We start from the raw sequence: 21,898 nt of genomic DNA on the forward strand, positions 1-21,898 counted from the left end.
TACCTGTAGCACCCCAAATAATTACACTGTGTTTCCCGGCTAATCCAGGGTCACCATCTCATCTCAAGAGGCTTAATTGAATTTTTGTCCCTTTTCCACGTAAAGTAGCATTGTTATAGGTTCCATTAAGGTGTGGACATCTTGGGTGGTGGAAGTGGTTGCAGGGGCATTATTATTATTAATAATTATTAATAATTAATAACAATTATACCGTATGTTATTATATTATAATAATTAATAATTGTTATTCGTTATTATTAATAATTATTATATCATATATAACATATGATATAATTAATATTATTATTATTATATATATTATTATTATATATTATTATATATTATATATTATATATTATTATATATCATTATATCATATATTATATTATTATATTATAATAATTAATAAAAATTATTATTATTATTAACAAATCAGGAGGGATTTGTTAACAGAGGACAGAGCCAGGATTCATATTCCCATATTTCAGTATTTAAAACCAGTAGAGTTTCCCATGAGCGGTAAAGTGATAAATGTAGTAATTAATACTCCAGAATTGACTCCTTACCAGATCATGTTCCAGACCATGGGTCCCGATTTGGGATTGGAAATCTTAGTGGCTGGATCCAAGTTGCATTTCCATAGCAGGCTTATCAGAAGGCTCAGTAGACACTGAAGTCCCCAGGGGACACATAGGGTTAAACCCAGGACCAAGCAGAGTGAAGGTGTTTCTGGGGTGACCATAGGGCTCTCTGCGTAGTTTTACAAAGGGAACCAGAAGTTACACTTCTGTCTTTGATCCCTTAGATCCTTGGAGCCCTAGGGAGGCCACCACTTTATAGAGCATTGTGACTGAATTACGACCAGGGAACCATGTGCAGCAGCTGGCTTGCTGAAGACATTGAGCCAAGACAAAGCAGCCCTCCAGTTCCTAGGAACCCTGGATTTTCTCTGTGTCTACGGCCAGTGTAGACCAGCCCACCAGCTCTGCATCCTCAGGCAGAGGACCCGGAAAAAAGAGCCATCTGTCACGCTGGCATGTTTCATGTGCCTGTGCGTGTGTGAAATGACCTTACTTTAGGGATGAAAAAAATACCTCTATGTGCACTTTTAGATAAGAATGGCCCTGTGGTTAGTTATTCAGGCCAAAGTCTCTTTTCTCTTTTTCTTATATAATCAAATCAAATACAGTTTAATCCTGAAACTAGGGAAGAGGCAGTAGGCTAGAAAACTCTTTGGCCAGCTCTCAACTTTGGGAAGAGCTTAAAAAAAAATTCCAGTCTTTTCATTCATACAAGAATCTCAAGTGTCCTACTTGAATATGCAGGTTTTCATAGATTATAGTGTGCCAGTTCTTTGAAAACATCTGCTTGTCCCCCACCTCCAACGTATTCATTCATAGATTTATTATTGTTTTAATTGATTAATAGACCCTCGTATGTTTACAACAGCTTGAGGTCATAGAGCAGTTTCTGGTCTTATTCAGCTTACGATTTAGAAGGGAAGACCAAAGTGGCTTTGGGTTATAGAACTCTGGGCTCTTGAAGTGAGACTCTTTGATGTTTCTGCCGCAGAGGGAAAACTCTGTGAGACAGGATGGTATCTGGCAGTGTAGACACCCAAACGTTTATTGGCTGAAGAATCATAAGACCATTGTTTGGGCCCCAGGGTAGCCCATCGACAAGACATGAGCCCAGACGGCTCTCTTGGTGATGAAATTTGCTGTAGTGTGGGCTGGAGGCAAGAACAGTTTCTGGATTTGAGATCTTCCCCGGTATCTCATAACACCCTCAGGACCTCGGCTTCCCACCTGGGAGACAAGAGACTCAGATGATGAGCCAGGTTTTTCGTGGTCATTGAGGGAGTCACAGACTAACTCATCCCATGCTGGTAGGAGACAAGCGGATGTAATCTAGAAAATGCTGGGATTGATTGAGAAATACAACCTAGGCCTTGCACAGAGAACAATTTAAGGAGAAATTAGAATATAATACATGTGACTTTTAAAACTGAAAAAGAACGTAAGCTCATTTTTTCTTGAATCATAAAGTGTTTCAGGGCCTGAGAGCTGCTCCCATCCGTTTCTTTTTTTTTTTTTTAATGTTGTATTTATTTTTAAGACAGAGAGAGACAGAGCACGAGTGGGGATGGGGCAGAGAGAGAGGGAGACACAGAATCAGAAGCAGGCTCCAGGCTCTGAGCTGTCAGCACGGAGCCCAACGCGGGGCTCAAACTCACAAACTGTGAGATCATGACCTGAGCCGAAGTCAGACGCTCAACCGACTGAGCCACCCGGGAGCCCTGCTCCCATCCATTTCTGAAAGACCCAGCACCAAGCGCTCCACTTGGTTAAGCCTTTTCCTCCCATGTGTAGAACCTAGATCTTAACAGCATTTTCATTATCATCCGAGCCTCAGTGAAGGAAAAACCGAAGCGGCATTTCCAAGTTGACACAGCTCGTAACTGGAAAGCCAGCAAGAAAGCTCAATGCTGCCTAGTCTCAGGCCCTTTTGTACCTTGTGTCCGTGTGTAACCTTTGTTATGCTGTGCCCTGGGCCTGGCACTTCTGGATGCTAAAGATAGAGCAGCGGGCAAGAGCCAGGGAGCTCTCATCCTGGGGGGAAGACAGAACACAAAGGAGCGAGAGCACTCCAGGTGGGCACAGGTAGTATGAAGAAAGCAAATTACAAGAATGTGATATGATAAATCAAAGGGCCAGGCAGGAGTGGGTGGTTTCGACTTAACATCGTCGAAGGCCTCTCTCTGAGTAGATGCTCTTTAGCTGTTCACCGGTGGATTCGTAGACTTACTCAGAAGCCACTTAGGAAACACTGCCGTCCAACACTGGCGGGAGCTGCGCTGTTCTAACCTGTGGAATGTTGTGATTTCTCTAGACACCGTCTGAGCTGAGGCCTGCGTGATGAGAAGTTGCCAACCGCTTGGTTACTCGGGAAAGAGTCCTCCACGTAGAGGGAACAGCGGCAAGAGCAGGGGCTCAGAGGTGAGCACAGTGAAGAGACAAAGTGGTGTGGCTGCAGTTTGGGGACCAAGAGAGAGAGTGACACGTGGTGAGGTCAGAAAGGCCGGCAGCGTCCAGAACTGCAGAGGCCTGCAAGCTATGGCAAGGAGGTTGGGTTTTATTCCGTTATGCAGTCTAGGGATTTTGGAAGGCCTTGAACAGGGTAGTCACAGGATCCACTGTGTGTTTTTAAAAGCTTGCTCTGGCCATTGTGTGGACAGTGGACGGGAAGGGCCGACGTGGAACCGGGACGTTGGAGGGAGAGTGTGGGCAGAGAGGAGGGTGGCGTGGACCAGGGAGGCAGAAACGGAGATGCAGATACGTGAAAGCTTTAGGACGTTCGTTGGAGGTGGTGCCGACACGACCTGCCGACCGAACGTGAAGGAAAGGAGGAAGCCAGCAACTGTCGAGGCTTGAGGGGCAAACAGTCGCTTTGGTGGGGACTGCCAGGTCTGGCAGCTACGGCAACTTTAGGCGGCCCGTGAGTCATCTATTTCTTAACATTCTCTCATTTAGTCTAACGTTTGCCTCTATTTGTCTGAATTAAATGAATTTCCGATGTCATGCTCTGGAAACTCCGCTCAGCTTCCTGCCTGTGACTCTTGGACAGGTATTGGTCATTCCTTAATAGCAGCAATGATGTAATAGACTCAGGAAGCTGTGCCCATTTCCCACTGTGAGATGCCCCTCCTGGTCTCTGGTTGTGCCCGGCTTTTCTCTCCCTGTATAGCCCACCACAGGGCATCTATCCTGCAGGTGGAGAGGAAGCAAGAGGGCCAGATAGACCAAGAAGACCCACAGGCGGAGAGACAGCTGGGTCATGGACCCCGGCACGTGACCCGCAGGGGCCTGGATTGGGTGGTCAGAATTTGGCCTTTTTTCTATTTATGTTGAAGCAAACAGTGCATCGTCAAAGAAAAGAGACTGTATGGGATGAGATGCTTAGTGAGGAGAAACTTGAAGTGAGGGAAGAAAGCCAGCAGCTGAATGCCTTTCAGGAAAGAGGGGAGGGGATCAGGAGTCCCTGTGCATCCAGTGGGGAGAACCCAGAGCCGAAATCGTTGCCTCGAGGACCAGCAATTGGGAGAACTTGCGTCGATGGAGGATACAGGTTAGGACTGTGAGAGATGTGGGCTTTCCAGGTAGGCAGGTAGCAGAGACCTGGGCTGGAGGTGGAGGGTAGATTTCAAGGAGTGAACAAAACAGCCCAGTTTTGTTCGTCTGTAGTTTTTTCGGCGCCAACTAGAGCAGTCTCTAAAGGCAACTGATCCGAAAGCACAAGACCGTATCTGTGGTTTTTCCTCGCTGGTGTTCTTAGTATCATCACATAGCTGAAAGTTAGCACCTACTCATTAATTTCAATTTGTGAAATGGTAGAGAGCATGGGCAGTGGGGTCAGGGAGCCTGGGTTTGAATCCTGGCATTGCCAGCTACAAGTTGTGGATCTGGCCATGTTACTTAAATCCTCTGTGTCTCATTTACCTCATCTTTAAAGTGGGGCAGGGATGGCCCTTGCCACATAGGCTGTTGTCAGGATAAAAGGAGTTAATACGTGTTAAGCCCTTAAAGTAATTCCTGGCACATATTGAGCCCATTGAAATACCATTTCCTAGAGGAAAAGGAACAGAGGAGAAAACGGGACAATACACTGTAGCCTCTTAGCCCCCCTGCCACCTCCTTGTGAGGTGAGGACGAAGCCACGGTGAACCACAGGTGACTTTCATCGTGTCATTTTGGCATTCTGGCATAAATGACCTCCTGCCCAAAGTGGAGGACCCACCGCTTTGTCTCTCTGCTACGTTGGAGGAAGGGGAGGGTGACTACATTAGTCATTTACACAGCATGTGCAAAATACAACAATGGCGGCACCCTGTCCACATGTGCCTCCCAAAAGCATGGCTAAGCCGTTCACCAATCCTGAGACCTAGGCACGTGGTGGGATCCCTTGAAACGCCACTGTGAAATAGCCAGAGGCTTTAGATTGAGAGCATTGGGAAGAAATCCTGCAGGAGAAACCTCCCATGCCTGACCTTTCCCACTCTTCCCTTCAGTTTATGCCATGTCTCTCCTGAGGAAACAAACTTTAAAAATTATTTTTACTATAATAAGCCAAATTATCAATTCACGAAGGAAAGCAGTCCCTTTCTAACTAGCAACTGTTCACTCCCTCAGCCAAGTAATTGATATCTGATTATTTTTGCCTGGTGGGTGTTGATGGAGAGGGAGTGATTTCCCCTTAGGCTGGACCAGCATCGTGAGCAGCTTCCAGATGGTGGCTTAAGAAACAAAAAAGAACGTACAGGGTAGGCTCACTGGGAGAACGTGTCCCTAGACGAGCCCACTTGAGAAAACGGGGACGGGCCAGACATCCCCACTAGTTCAGAGCAGAGACCATCCCTGGTCACCTGTCAGTCTTCTTGCCGGGAGTCTGTATCTCCACATTAACTTCTATGACTTCGAAAAACTCTCCAGGTCTAGATCCAGAACCCACTGAAGCTACTTTCCCCTTGGCAAAAAGAAACGAGGTAGTGATTTCTTTCCCCTCCTGATAGCAGAAGTAATGACAGTAACAATGAGCGTTGCTTAAAAAGCCTATCTTTAATGATTGACTGAGTGCTTCATTTCATTCAGTTTCATGACCTTGATAGTTAAATAGTTACTTAATGAAGGATTTGTAAGTGCTGTTTCTTCATATTCAGGAAGCTCGGGGGAGAGTATCCTTCAGATGCCCATCTCCAGAGTGAAGTGGAGATAATCTCTGAACAGCCCTTTGGATTATTAGGAAGTCTAATCACAGTCCAGGGACATGGGATTTCAGCACAAGCCTTGAACAAAGCAGTGGATTATGCAGCTAATTATCATCTCACGTGCAAATAAATTCAAGGCGTTCAAATCAGCTTCTGTTCAAAATTGCTGTTTGTTTAACTTAAATAATACCATAAGACTTATTGATTTAAACATCCTATTTTCTAGAAAAGCCTCCGTAGAAATAAAGCCCCGCGTGTCAAGTGAATACCGAGACTAAGAAACATCAAAGGCACACCTTGCCATATGAGATATTTTCTTGGATGAAAAACACATTTGTAGTTTTTTAGAGTTGAAAGGTGATGACCTTTTGGTCCAACTCAGAGAGGTTAAGACCCTGTGCGCCCTAGATCACACAGTTAGTTATGGGCAGTCCCAGAACACGAAAACAAGTTTTCTGGACTGTGGATTCAGGGCTCTTTCTATTTTACTAAGCTGCCTCCTAGGGAACACATTGGAATCACTTGAGTTTAAAAAGTCAACAGAAATATTCAACTTGCTTTACACTTGAGATAGGCATCAAGGAAGAAAAGCCTCTGCCTCTCAGAACCTCACCCCAGATTCCAGGATGGAGCCGCTGTTTCAGAATGGGGAGAGGGGGCAGGCAGCCATTTTGGCAAGTCTGGGAGACAAGCTGGCAATGGCTCTAGAAGGTCCTAGTGACCATGAGGGTTTCAGGAAATACTGCTGGCCTTTGACCCACAGATTACAGGAACTGAGTGACAATGTGGAGACCAGTCCTTTGGTAGAGCACAAGAGAGGGGAGATGTGTTCTCTTCACGAGGGGAAATCCATAGAAATGTGAGCTTGTGGGTGTTTTTGTTTAACCACATAGCAAATATTGACTGAATATTTACTATGTAGAATGCATTGCATCTTTTCATGAAAAGTACTATAGAAGGAGGTAGGGGTGGCTACAGGCAGGGATTTGAGAATAGGGATTGTGGTTAGTATAAAATTCACTTTCCTTAGGGTTCCAGGTCAGGTGCAACACTGGACTCAAAATGGAAATAGGACCACGGCACCTGGTCTTGATATAACTAAGAGACAAGAGTCTCTTTCCTTTATGTTTTCAATTATATATAAATCACTGAAGAGGAGGAGGAAGGAGTGTGTCATCTATTGCTTAGAATTCCCAGCAACTTCTGGAAATATTCTGTATTCTGTGTGTACTAGACACAGAGTAAATATTTGTTGAGCAATGATAATGGATAGGTGAACGAATGATTGGCGATATCATACTTATTTTGACCCTTTGAGGAATTGTGTTGGGTTGGATAATTTTTCCAGTTAACTAAGACTTCTTTCTATAAATGTGAAAATGTGTTTGAACCATGCCATGTGGACATATTTTTAGTGCATCGGTCATGTTTCTTCTTCAGTATATTTTCCTGAACATAATTTTAACTCTTCTGGGAAGTAGAGTTAGTTATTTTGCTGTGTACAACTGTGACTTCGGGGGTCTTGAAATGTGAGCTGTTGGGACCCACCACCACGACCACCACTAGATAGTGATTTTGTTACTCCATGGTTCTTCTGTCTCCTTCCTTCCCTTACTCATCATCATGCATGTGTGCCTACCATGAACCACACATACTTTCGGTACCTGGAAACAACAGTGAACAAGACAGAGGTGGTTGCTTCCCTTACAGAGCTTCCTGTCTAATCTGGAATTCAAACAAACCAAGCAAATACTTCAAGTCCGGGGCAAACTCTATGAAGATAACTGCTAAGATAGAGAATATTAGAGAAGTGGGATTCCTACAGTGGGGTGAGCTGTGAAGGTCTTGCTGCAGAGGTGGACGATAAGTCGTGTCCTGAAGGAGGAGGAAAGCCAACCACGGGGAGAACCGCCATGGGGTTGTTCCTTGCAGCAACCCTTTCCACCCACCTTCCCCTCACTCTCATTGCTGAAGTCTGCCAGAAAATACCAGAAACACATGTTTGTTAAATCATTAATCTCATGTTCACAGAAAACAGACATGTTGCTCTTAAGGGAATTTCAGTCCTTTCTTAGATGAAAATATATAATTTTTAGGACAGGTATTTTATTCACTCTTCGTTTCGCTTTGGAAAGGCATGCAAAGCACTGAGCACCAGGGGGAATAAAAAATGAATAATACATGATCCTCTCTATGTTAGGAATTGTATTAGTCAAGAAAAGCTAGGTGATATGGCAATAACAAGAAATCCCCAAATCTCCATGGCCTGGTGCACTATTGGTTTATTCCTCACTCACACAATCTCCAGCGAGGATAGGCAGCTCTCCCATAGGTAGCTGTCTTACGAGCAATCGCTTAGGGATCCAGGCTCCTTTTAGCCTGTGATTCTGGCCTTGATCCACAGAAGGTCAAAACAGGACTGGAGGCTCATCAGGTATTATTAAAGACTAGCTTTCTAAAGACCTTCCTGGAAGACGCTTATATTTCTACCCAAGTCCATCAGTCAGAACCCAAACATATAACCTCAAACTAACTTCAAGGGAAACTGGGTGAGGTCTCCCTATGTGCCCAGAAAGAAGAAATAGGGTTGATGAAGATACAGCTGATCTTCTGTCTAGGAATTTAGTGGCCCAGATTGACCAGAAGACACTTAGGGGACAACTGTCAAAAGCATTAAACAGAAGTGGAAACACAGAGGGGAGCCCATAAAGATGAGATTGATTCATTCTGATTAATCAACACAGGAGAAGCAAAGTCTGCTAGAGGAACTGAGTTTGTTCAGGGTCTTAAATGATGACTAGGTATCATCAAAGTGGTCGAAATAAAGCAGTGAGTTTAGACAAGGCACAGAAATGTGAAAGTTCGTACCTTCAGAAACACCAAGGGATCTGGCAAGACTGGAGGCATCAAGACTGGAGGGGGAAGAGAAACTAGATTCCCAAGGGTCTTGGATGTTTGGGTGAATAGTTTGCATTTTGTTCCACAGACAAAAGGATGCCATGAAACCTTTTTGAATAGGTAGTAACATAATCAGATTTATGTTATTAAAAGAGATGTTTTCTTTTCCATGTATTTGATTGTTGGCTGAGGTCAGTGGACATCTAAATGACAGATTATGACTCTTCAGTTTCTGCAAGAGTAACACAGGAGAATCAAATGTCTCTATATGACCCACTTTACTGAACTGAGCCAACCCCCTACTGATGGAACTATAATGGGTAAGGAGAGTTGCAGGAGGCATCACTTGTCAGCCTGGCAGAGAACTCTGTCCAAGTGCTGTTGGGAGAACCAGAGCAACTAGAAACTCCACGGTGTAGCTCGGAACCCCAAAATTAGATTTCAGGCAGTTGCAGTGACTCTTTTTGTATGCCGTCTCTGGCACAGCCTTCAACTTGTTTCTCATCAGCTGATGACAGCCTGTAGCTTAATCTTTAACCTAAGAGACAAATATCCATTTCTTCGTGGATTCTCAGTCCTATTTGCTGCCCTGAAATATTGATAGTTACATGCACTTCTCTATGACAGCACTTTCCAAACGCATGGAGATTTAGTTGGAGTCCTAACATAGATGAAGTTTCCCTAGTTTCTTTGCAGCTCTTCAACAGAGGTCCCAGCCAATCCCTTTCAGACCCATTTCCCCAATCAAAAGAACAGGTAGAAAACACAGAAACATGAAAATCTTGATTTTTATGTGATCTGTCTTCAGAGAAGTTTAAACACACTTCACTTGAGTAGAAGTTGCTGTCGGTCGTCAATCCAAAGGCCGGTCCTTTCCTTACTCCTTGCTGTCAGAGCCCTGGTTTTGTCCAGCTGGCCACTTCTTCCTAACCTGACTCAGGAGCAAACCCAAACTAGTCTGATATAATCACAAAAACTGGACCTCTTGTTAGTGATAGGCTTAAGGTTGACCCAGTTCTGCCCAATGAGGTGTAAGTACAGGCCTACATGGGGACTTGTTGGAAATAGCACCTTGATTATTTTCCTTCAGTTTTATTGTGATATAATTGACATTCAGTGCTCTATAAGTTTAAATGCTCAGCACAATGACTTGACTCACATATATGGCAAAGTAATTACAATAAGTTTAGGTAACATCTATCTTCTCATACAGATGCCAAAAAAAAAAAAAAATGTGTTGTCTTCCCTTATGAGCAGTACTTTTAGGATCTACTCTCTCAATAACTTTCAAATACATCATACAACAGTGTTAACTATAGTCGTAATGTTGTGCATGACCCCAGTACTTATTTATCTTATATCTGGAAGTTTATACCTTTGACCACCTTTGTGTCAAGTCCCCCCCCCGCCCCACTCCCTGCCTCTGGTAACCACAAATCTGATCTCTTCTTCTATGAGTCTGGGATTTTTATCTGCTTGTTTGTTTTTTAAATTCCACATATGAGTGAGATCATATCATATTTCTCTATCTCTGACTTATTTCACTTAGCTCAATGTCCTCAAGGTCCATCCATGTTGCTGCAAATCGCAAGATTTCCTTCTTTTTGTGGCTGGACACCATTTCACTACATAGCTAACTACCTAAACAGACAAATAAATAAATATTATATACATATTCATTATGTATATATGGATATATCTGTTATGTATATTGTTTTCTTCACCCATTCATCTGTCAATGGACTGTCAATGGAAACTTAGGTTATTTCCATGTCTTGGTGTTCTAAATAGTGCTACAACAAACATAGGGGTGCAGATATCTCTTCGACACAGTGATTTCATTTCTTTTGGATATATACCTAGAAGTGAGATTGCTGGATTATATGGCAGTTCTTTTTTAAATTTTTTGAGGACCCTCCATCTTGGTTTTCATAGTGGCTGCAGCATTTTACATCCCCACCAACAGTGCATAAGGGTCCCCTCTCCTTCACAGCCTCGCCAGCATTTGTTGTGTCTTGTCTTTTTTGATAATAAGCATTCTACCAGGTGTGAGGTGGTACCTCATTGTGGTTTTGATTTGCGTTTCCCCGATGATTAGTGATGGTGAGCACCTTTCATGTGCCTGTTGGCCATATGTATGTCTTCTTTGGAAAAATGTCTATTCAGGTCCTTTGCCCATTTTTTATTGGATTATTTTGATTTCTGCTCTTGAGTTATAGGAGTTCTTTATATATTTTGGATATCAACCCTTTACACATACATGGTTCGCAAATATTTTCTCTCATTCTCTAGGTTGCCTTTTCATTTGCCGATCATTTCTTTTGTTGTACAGAAGCTTTTTAGTTTGATGTCCGCGTGTTTATTTTTTATTTCATCTCTTGTGATTTAGATGGCATATCCAAAAAATCATTTCTAGGGTCCACGCAAAGGAGCTTTTTTCCTACGTTTTCTTGTCACTTTGATTTGGAAGAGCGGTAACACCGATCGTTTCTCTTCTTCCACCTGCTGCTGTTGTGTCTGGATGTGACTCCTGGAATAGCAGTCGCCCCCTTACAGCCCCGGGGAAGCCCAGCTGAAGCAATGCCAGTGCCCCGAGAATGGCAGAGCAAGACGACAGGAGGAACATAGGACTCTGGTGGCATTGTGAAGTCATCCACTTTACCGTGCTTATAGGTGTTCTTTACCAAGACTTCTTTTCCATGAGATAATCCATTTTCTTTACTTTTCTAAGCTCATCACATTGGAGTTTCCTATTCTTTGCAGTAGAAGCACTCTAATCAATAACAATGATAATTTTTTATTATTACTCACCATCCCAGTGAGGAAAGCAGACGGTCAAAGCGGAGCTCCCACATTACAAATGTCTAGGCCATAACGTGATCAGCGCCCCTGGAGCTGTGCAAAGCAGGGTCCCGGAAGCAGGCAGGGAGCAAACAGATTCATCTGGGTCACAGAGAGGATTAGTAAGAAAACCAGGGAGAGTCCAGCCAAGATGGAGGCTCCTTAAAGTCTGGCTGGAGTGTGGAGCCAGGCACGCCTGCCTCTGGTTCTTTTTGCCTATAGACTTCGGCCATTTCCCTTAGCATCACAAAGCTTCAGCTTTTCTCATCTGTACAATACGCACCTTGCAGATTATTGTAAGAATACAAAATCACTTCCAGCAAATCATCTATCTAATGTAGTGATTGCAGTGTATACAAGATGGGCATTCAGCAACAGGAAGCTTTTAACTAGAGCAATGATTCACAGACATTTCAGCCTCAGATCTTTGATGGCAATGAAGAACCTCTGGGCCATTTACGTTTCTATTGTCACATGAGACCACAAATTCATAGGACAGAAGGGAAGGGTAGTGTTCCATGGAAGAGACACAATTCACAGCCAAGGGCAGCTAGTAACTAATTTCTGCCTGACCTCCGCATCCATACAGCTCCATCTCATATATGTGGATCAGGAAGGATCTTGGGACCATACCTGAGACCTTAGTGTAAGGTGTATAACATGTTGATTTTGATACACTTATATATTACAAAATTATTACTACCATAGAATTAATTAATACCTCCATCATGCCACATAATTTCTCTGTTGTGGTAAAAACATTGAAGATCTGCTCTCTTACAAACTTTCAAATACATAATACAGAATTATTAACTAAAATCACCATGCTTTACATGAAATCCCTAGAGCTTATTCATCTTATAATTGGAAGTTTGTAACCTTTGACCAATATCTCTCCATTCCCCCCCCATTCCCGCCCAACCCTTGATAACCACTATTCTATTCTCTATTTCCTAAGAGTTCAGCTATTTTAGACTCCACATACAAGTGAAATCATACAGTATTTGTCTTTCTCTGTCTTATTTCACTTAGCAAAATGCCCTACATGTCCATCCATGTTGTCGTAAATGGCAGGGTTTCCCTTTTTTCATGGCCAAATAATATTCCACACACACACACACACACACGCACACCAATATCTTCTTTATCCATTCATCCATTGACAGACATGAATATTGTCTCTGTATTGTGAATAATGCTGCAACAAACATATGAGTAAACTATAGTAATCCTATTTTCATTTCCTTTGGATATATATATCCTTTGGATATATACCCAGAAGTAGGATTGCTGGGTCATATAGTAGTTCTACTTTTAACCTTCTGAGGAGCCTCCATACTGTTTTCCAGAGTTGCTGCACCAATTTACATTCCCACCAACAGCCCTGAGAACCCATTTTTAAAGCTATATTGCCACCTACAAACTTAGAGCAAAACTCAGTTTGTAAGAGTCATTTCAACTGAGTTCTGTGCTACATACTCCCCATTAATTTTTTTTCATAACTACTTGTTAGCCTCCAGTTTGAGAGAAGGAGAATAAAAAGACCCTGGAATGTTCTTGCTTGGAATGAGAATTGCTCATTAGAACCCCATTTTGTTATAATTGTACAATTCATTATGCTGAGCACTTCATTAGACGCATTGTAAAAATTCTGACAACTTGAATATGTTACATGGAATCTCAAAATGAATCTGATTTAGAGCTTCACTGTTTCTTGAGGGCATTTGCTAATTAATAGAAGTCTGAGAAGCCAGAGGAGTGAGAGTCTCCATATTTTCTTCTAGGGGTCATTATTAGAGATGTGCTTAAAACAACATAATTTTGAAATAGGAAGCTTTCTTTACAACAGAAAGAAAAAAATAGCCCATAAACCCGAAATGGTCACAATGAGGCCACATCTGTCTTTACAAATACAAATAGCTCAGAATGGTTTGAAGTTAATACCAAACCAAATCTTTTCATAGTGCGGTGAGGGACTTTTGGGGGAAAGATAGATTGAACATTTTCATTTATTTCCCTGTCCTCTTGAAAGCCTTTCGGGGCATAAAAGGGGTAGAAACCCATAAGGTCAGAGGAAATTAAGCAGCTGACAGGAACAACAGAATCCTGGAAGCTGGAAGCTGGAAAACAAGGACAGTTGGGTTTGTAAGCCCAAGAAAGGGGAATCTGATGCTGGCAGACTGGGAAGTGAGAAGCAAACCTACTGTCCCTCGCACCCTTCCCCCCAAAACTGGGGATCTGGTAACTGGGGAGTAGTGGTGGGGCTCTAAAAGCATCAGCTGACGGTCTGCTTAGGGAGCATTTAGATCCCCAGATCTCTTCTTCCACATTGCCCAGCTGAGGGACTATCCCTCCCCACACTGGCACAGGTCGAGAGGTGTCTACCTCTGGGGAGTGTGAAACAGAGAGCCTCTGGACTGGAAGACTCCAGAAGTAGCTGTGGCAAGAACACCACAATAAAAGAGGCGGGTCAAATGGCCATTTACATATCTAATGATGAGATCCTCCCTCCTGGCCCTCTTAGGCTAAGGAAATACTGGAGCCAGGCCTGGACCCTGAGCATGAGATTGGGAGGCCCTTGTCTGAGGAACCTGGCCAGCCCAAAGAGAAATACCTCAGGATAATCTCGGAAAGTCCCCAAGAAAACAACCAGTCAGATCAGTGGTTCAGCACCACCTAGGCACCTGATAAAGATGCAAAATCTTGGGACCCCTGGGTGGCTCAGTCAGTTAAGTGTCGGGCTTTGGCTCAGGTCATGATCTCACAGGTTGTAAGTCTGAGCCCCACATCAGACTCTGTGCTGAAATTGTGTAGCCTGCTTGGGATCTTCTCTCTACTTCTCTCTCTGCTCCTTCCCAGTGAGTGCTCTCGCTCTCTCAAAAATAAATAAATAAACTTAAAAAAAATTTTTTTTCATGCAAATTCTTGCACCCTGCTCCAGACTTAACAGAATCAGAACCACTAGGGGTGGGGCCCTGAAATCTTAAGACCCTCAAGTACACACTGAAGTTGAGAACCGCTGCTCTTTAGCAAATCTCACCGTGGATGCAGTTTCCCTTCCTTATAAACATGGACAGTCAAGGATGGGCATATATCAGAAGAAAGACGGAGATGAAAATAAAGTGGAAGAAATAACAGTCTTTGAGGAAAAAGAGTCCATGTGGGAAAACTCCAACTGGGGAAAGAACTAACATGAATACTCTTGGAGAGGTAAGAAAAAAATATTTCATCTGTGAAACAAGAAGAGGTAGCTATTTTTTGAAAGGAGTCCTTTAGGAAACAACAAATATAGGCTTTTGAAAATTTAACAATATGATAGTAGAAATGAAGGATTCAACAAAAAAAATGAAAAAGTAAAGCCAAAAGACAAAGCAAATAGGAAGAAGAAAGAAAAATCTAAGGATTAGTGTAGGAGAGTCATTGAAAATTGCTGGTCTAGGAAGATGAACATCCAAATAAAAAAAAAAAAAATCCAGACGAAGAAGACAGAGAGAGGAAATACTCAATGAAATAACTGACAGATGTTTCCCAGCATTGAAGAATATAGATTCCCAGACAGAAAGGGCCCACCTGATGCCAGGCCAGTAGGTAAAAATAGATTCTTATCAAGACACATCATTGTCAGATTTCGGAAGTTGGGAATAAAGAGAAGATCCTAAAGAACTAGACACTCACTAAGTATTAAGAAACAAAACTTCTTGGGGTGCCTGGGTGGCTCAGTCAGGTGCCCATCCGACTCTTCATTCCAGCTCCGTCACAATCTCATGGTTCGAGGGTTCGAGCCCCGCATCAGGCTTTGCACTCACAGCACATGGAGCCCCCTTGGAATTCTCTCCCTTCCCTCTGTCTGCCCCTCCCCCTACTCACACGTGCACTTTCTCTGTCCCTCTCTCAAAATAAATAAATAAACTTAAAAAGCAAAGAAGAAACAGAATGTCTTTAAACTTCTCAGGAGCAACAGGGGATCCTGGAGGACATTGGAGCAAGGTTTCGAGAGCCTTAAGGAGGTGATTTCCAAAGTAGAATTCCGTACCCTGGTAGACAACTGATCAAATGTAGGGAGAGAAAAACCATAACCAAATGTATGAGGGCAGAATAAAGACACTTAAAAACAGGCTACGTTTTCTAAGCTCTTGGGTCAAGATGTTACCTTTTGTAGAAAGAATTGGATAGTGGTCGCTGTCAAAGTACCAACTCTCTTTCACAGACGCTTCTCAGAGAAGTGCGTAAAGCAGGGCCTTTGTGATGAGTGCTGTTTTGTCCCTGTACATCTGTTGTCACCTCTCTTCCATCTGTACCCCACCTGCGACCAGAGAGTTCTCTTTCCTGACGACTTGTCTCTCCAGCCTTCCCCTACATCCTGAAGATAGTCAGCAAACTGTTTTGTTCTCAGTGAGGCTTCATCTGGCTTCAGCTCTGGAAGCCAGGAGGGACATGAAGTAGAAACATGGATGAGGGCAGTAAGGAGGCCAGCCCTGGGGTCTTACCTTAAAGCTGCATTTGAAAAAACAGATTTCATATTACTCCACCTAAAAATTTTCAAGGGGCGCCTGGGTGGCTCAGTTGGTTAAGCGTCCGGCTTCGGCTCAAGTCATGATCTCATGGTTCGGGAGATCGAGCCCTGCTTTGGGCTCTGTACTGAGAGTGTTGAGCCTGCTTGGGATTCTCTCGCTACCCGCCCCCCCCCAGCCCCCGCCTCTGTCCCTCCCTTACTCATGCTTTCTCTCTCTCAAAATAAATAAATAGATAAGCTTTCAAAAATGTATTAAAAATTTTTTTTAAAAATTTTCAAGATGATTTCATTTACTGTAAACAAGGTTAAGAAAATGTTAATTGTCCCTATCAAATGTTATTTTTATCATTTGTATTTGGGGTGGATGGAAGAAGTGATGGAGCCTGGGGCTGCGGGCCCTCTCTCACCGCCCCCTGCCCTTATATCCTGGGATGATGGCGGGATCCCAGACGGTTTTCACAATAGGTGACCCTGGAGGCTGTTTGGATGTGCCTTCTTGTTCCCAGAAGTGAATCACCTCAGGTCTGGCCAGTTTGAAGTCTGTCTCGGTGAAACTTCCCCATAGAAGCTGCTCCCATCACCTGCCCGGCAGGGCTCCTTAGAGCCCGATTCCGGCAACACTGTTTTTCAAAGAACCATTCTTTATTAAAGAGATTTATTCAAAGATCCCTAGGTTTCCCAGGGCAGGTATTCTGGGTAATAGCACAGTGACATACTCCTTTCTTTCTCAGCTTCATTGGTCTGAACCTGACCATAGGGCCCAGATCCACTGTCTTTCCAGTGAGCTTCTAGTATAGTGGGGTGGTTGAGAGCCTGAGCCTTGGGGTAAGATAAAAATGGGTTCAAATCCCAGCCCTGCAAGATGTGGCATGGGACAAATTAGTCCATCTCAACCAGTGGTCGTAAGGATCAAGAGAGATCATGTACGCAGGGATTAAGCACATTAAATCCTCAATCAGTGATAGATCATTAATAACATTAACTAAGGACACTGTAAAATTTCCTCCTAGGAAAAAACATTGCAGAAATAGTCCCTCTCAGTTGAGGTATTTAGGAAACGAGACAAGAATCCCTAAAATTCCCTCATTTATATTTTCACCTTCTCCTCTCCTTGCTGTCCCCCCCACCCCCATCGGGCTGGGGTCACATCTACAATCTCAATCAAGTTCAATCTCACCATCAGTTCTAAATACCCCATAGCCTGAATTATAAGAAAACTGGTACATTAGATGGTTCAAGAAAATTTAAAAGAGAGAGTGAGCACTGAGTGTTGTATGTAAGCCATGAACCACGGGAATCTACCCCCAAAACCAAGAGCACACTACACACAGTACGTTAGCCAATTTGACAATACGTTATATTAAAAAAACAACAACAACAACAGCAACAACAATGCAAGGGGGGAAAAAAAGAAAGTGAAACACAACATAAAGCTTCCCCCTTTTTTTCGAAAAGTGTTTCCCTAAGACGTGTCTAGCTTTTGCCAGTAGGTAGAGTGATAATAATGATGGCAAGCAGTGTAAGCTGAGGGCTTTCTACGTGCCAAGGTCTTTCCCAAGTTTATTTTCACAAGTTTTCCTAAGATTGTCTTATTTAACCCTCACGGGAATCCTGGGAGAGAAATACATTTGTTATTCTCTTTCTGCAGATTTTAAGAAACCTGGGGCTTGCAGATGCGAACTAACTTAGGAGGAAGCAGACAACTGGTCAGGAAATGGAAGGGTATCCAGACAGCTGGGGTTCCTGAAAGGGTAGCGGTCATCCTCACACAGTAGGGACTGCCACTGACCCCACCTTTCTCATCTTGAATGGTTTCTAGGAAAAGTGTGGGTGATAGTTTTCTTCTTAGCTCCATGTAGCTAGCAGAGAACCTTCTATATGCTCAGGGATATTTCTCTATCCTTTGCCTCAATATACAGAGCTGTGGAACGGGAGCTGGTTCGTGGAGACTTTGAGACAGACTGCCAGAGCTCAGTAGGACTCCAACTCAGCTCTGTTCATTTCCCCACTCTCCAAATCCTTCCAAGGAAACAACCGGACCTCAGGTTCTCTTGTCTTCCCCAAAGGTGCTGGACAGCAAAAGCAATTATTCTAGCCCCGCCAGCCACGTTCATGTCCACATTCATGTTTGGTTGGTTTCCATCAATTTTCAGTTCCTTCTTTGTAAAGTTATTCCCAACGGGTACATCAGGAAGAAGCCTGGACTAGATGATCTTCAAAGTCCCAACTAACTTGGCAAGTCTGTTATTCAATTCAATGTTATATAAAAGATAAAGGTATGCCTCACAATTTTTAAGACAATCCAGAAATGCCATTGCATATTAGTGCTTTCTTGGAATCCCTTTCAGGCATTGACAGTTGGCAGGTCACATTTCCACTAGGCTGCGGAGAAATCAGAACGGAAATGACCTTGTGATGGCTGCAATCAGGTCATTTTGTGGTCAGCTGAGAACTCCTTTGTTGCCGTCATCCAGCCCAGCCCTGAAGGGTCCATGCAGACTGGCTGGGGATAGGACCACCCTCAGTGGGAACATTATGTGTGGGGCCTGAACTTAGAAATCAAACCCACTGGGCTTCAAGTCTCAGCTGACTCACATTGTCACCTAACCTCAATTTTTTGTTTTTTTTGTTTTTGGTTTTAATCTGAAACATGGAGGTAATGCCATTCTCTTTGAAAGGGCTATGGTGGGAATGGAATGATCCATGTATGGGCCAGCAGCTGGCGTAATGCCCATCTTGTGATAAATACTGCATCACTGGTAACTGTTAGTTATCCATGGCTAACAGAGTCCAACCTGCCTGTTGTTAAGGCTCCCAGCATCCAGTGCAGGGTGGAGGGGCCACTCTTATGGACCTTGAGACTTGGATTTTATCAGCAGTGACCACCATGGATTTGTAAGAACCAAAATGGGAGTACTTAGAGCTATCCCTACTATCATAAAAAAAATCATAATTAATTCTGTAAAATTAAATGTATCATTAACTTGAGTTGCCTGTTCTTGCCAGTCATAAAGGATTTTTCTGGCAGGCAAAGTTAACCAAGGATGGACCAATTGCTTTAGTGAGGTGAGGGCTCATCACCATGGCAGGTGATGGCTTAAGGGTAGGGCTGTGGACCTCTTGGTTAGAACATAGCACAGGACATGGAAGGACCTGCAAATTGTTTGTGTTGATGACTTTAAGTTTTCTGAGAGCCCAAATGGGCATCACAGGTCTCTAAGCAGCCCTGGAGATTTATCATTTTTGCCTCAGGTTTCTTTGGTCTTGTAGACTACCCATCAAGGAACAGAATCTAGAAATAAACTTTGCAAACCAGCCCCCTCATTGGTTGACTTTCAGGTTTCCTTTGGCGAGTGTTCTTGAAATGTGGTTCCTGTGTATAACTTTATTCATGCAACTCCCCTGATCCTTGCAGAGGACAGTGGATGCTTCCTAAACATCTCTGTAGCTGCAGAGTCAAGGCAAGGGGATGGCGGTGCTGCTTCCAGATAAGAGCCAGCATTTGCAGAGGTGACGTGCTCCGCCTACAGAAGTAATAAAACATCTGTGCAAGTAGGGGAGAGGCAGGCAAATGCTGCCAGGCCTGTGCGTTTACTGAATCGAGGCCAATCCCTGGCCACAGAGCACGGTATACTTAGATGCTTCGGTTGGACTGCTTGAGTATTGACCTAGTCTTGCAAACTGACACCCTTCAAAGGAGCGAAAAGAAAAAATAAGTTTGGAGGAACATTTACATAGAGGTTTCCCTTGGGTTCCAGCTGCCCAACTGAATTAGCATCAAACCATTGCCCTGGAACAGGGTCATGAGAATTGGTTTTCCTGGCCTCACACAATGAGCACAGTCAACGCTGGTGATGCCTGGTTTTCATTTGGGAGAAATTTACATTCGATCCCACCCTCGCCCCCAAACTTCTTTCCTCCTATCCTCTTGACTCTGTCATTCGAAGACCCAAATATTTGCAACAACGCCTCCACTGTTCTTTCCCCTGCTGGCTTGGCTATAAAATTCCCCTCCCTCAGTCTTTCTTCGTCCCAAGCAAAACCCCCATTCTCGACTTCAGACTGGCATCAATAAGGAGTTTGGAGCAAACGAATTCACACTAACAAGTAAATAGCTGATAAATCCTTGGAGCGATCCTAACACTTTTTGCGAATTCAAGCATCCTGCTTACACACTTTCAGGGTTTAAAAGCTAAGCTCTTGAATGGTGGTGTTTCATTCATTAACACCAACAGCAAAAAGGTTTTACGTCTTGAGACTTCCCTTTCTTGTGCTCCTTAATCTGATAGAAAGGGAATGTTGCATCTGGGAATAGCAGATGATACTGGTAACCCTCAAATATTTGGAGATCCACAGTCAGATTAGATGAGAATCACGGAAACCTCTGTATGGACGTACAAGGAAAGCCTTCAGTCCCATACAGGGTCCTTGTGTTCCCAGTTCCTATCCTCGGGCCCTCTGAAACAGGAGATCTCAGGAATGGGCTGATGTGACCTTCCTTTTCTGCCAAATTAGGAGCTTCTCCTGTCCTTCGAGGGTATGGGGGAAAGGAGTAGCCTGTGTTGATGGAATTTTGATATTTGAATAATAAACAGATTATTACCGTTTACTCTGTGTTGTTACTATTCTAAATGCTTCAATCCATTCATTCAACATGGAGTGCTTCCTATGTGCCAATCTAAATGCTCTTCATTCATTTATTTACCCAATGCTTGACCTCTTATGTGTCAAGTATTGTTATAAATACCATTCATTCATTCATTCATTCATCCACCACAAGTATTTACTGAGAACCTCCTGTGTGCCAGGTGCCGATCTATGCTCTATAGCAATGAACCAAACAGAGCCTCTGCCTTCATGGACATGACACTCCATGGGACGTCGCCAGGCAGCGCACAAACAAATGAGAAAAAATACAGTGTGTCTGATGGTATTAATTCTTATGGAGAAAAAGGAAGCAGTTGAAGGGACAGACAGTGCAGGTGGTAGATGTTGCCGTATTTAGCCCTCAGCGGTGAGGTGGCCTTAAATTGTCATTGATAACAATGATGACACCAGCTAAGGTTTGGGGTGTCCATAGAAGTGTCTTGCTGTGAGTTCCGTGCTCACCTAGACTCAACCACGAACTTGCTGTAGTACCTGTGTGAGGAGCAGCAGCAAACTCAAATGCACACTTTTAGGTTTGGTTTAGTTTTTGCTGGATGCACTTTCTTGTTAGCTGTGCGTCTAGGCCCATGAACCAAACTCCTGGACCTCTGAGGGAGACCGGCCTGGAGGAGGGAGAAGGGAGGACGGATGACAGCTGGTGAGCCCCGCTGGAAGGTGCCTGTGCCGAAGTGACCTTGCGGCCATCCCTGGGGCAAGGGGAGAGGGGGCAGAGGGACGTATTCCGCTTTTCTTCCTGTCGCTCGGCTTCGGAGCTCCTTCCCTTCTGGCCTGGCAGGGTGTTCTCCAGCATTTACTCTGTAAGCCCTTTTCAGCTCACTCTCGGTTGCGGCTTACTGGGATTGTGTGTGACAACGGCAATGAATGCATTCCTGTCCTTATCAAAAAGAAGACAGTTAGGTAACTAATAGGGACACCTGAGAGGGATCGGAAGAGCTCCAATGATGTGTGTCCCTGTTTCTCAAGTTTTCCTGGGGCTGGCCTTTCCAGTGGGACAGAGGGCAGGGCTGGACCCCTGGCTGAAGCCTACGGTGACCTCAGCAAGCCCCTTGTTCTCCTGTTCCTTTGGGAGGTTCTCCATCCTGCTCCTTTGGAGCCGGGGCAAGGCAGGACCACTTAGCATGCAGGTGGCCATTTACACTTTCCAGCCTTGGAAGAGAGAAATCAGCCAGACGGAGGCCCGGGGCCCTCAGCTCTTGTGAGCTGACAACCTGGGA

At 43.9% G+C, this 21,898-nt stretch overlaps 1 long non-coding RNA gene across 4 annotated transcripts in view; it reads left to right on the top strand.

The window, feature by feature from the left end:
• The window catches only part of LOC122217455, a 111,201-nt gene that overhangs the window by 66,209 nt on the left and 23,094 nt on the right, over nt 1–21,898 (top strand). For 2 of the 4 annotated variants that reach the window (XR_006201510.1, XR_006201509.1), the window contains exons 5-6: nt 2,893–2,999; nt 5,717–5,855. This is a non-coding gene — a long non-coding RNA (uncharacterized LOC122217455). Of the gene's footprint in view, nt 1–2,892; nt 3,000–5,716; nt 5,856–17,935; nt 18,162–21,898 lie in introns of those variants that run through there. The other 2 variants (XR_006201511.1, XR_006201512.1) reach the window with 2 other exon arrangements.

This window comes from Panthera leo, chromosome B1, assembly GCF_018350215.1.
Source record: "Panthera leo isolate Ple1 chromosome B1, P.leo_Ple1_pat1.1, whole genome shotgun sequence".
Taxonomy (NCBI): Eukaryota; Metazoa; Chordata; class Mammalia; order Carnivora; family Felidae; genus Panthera; species Panthera leo.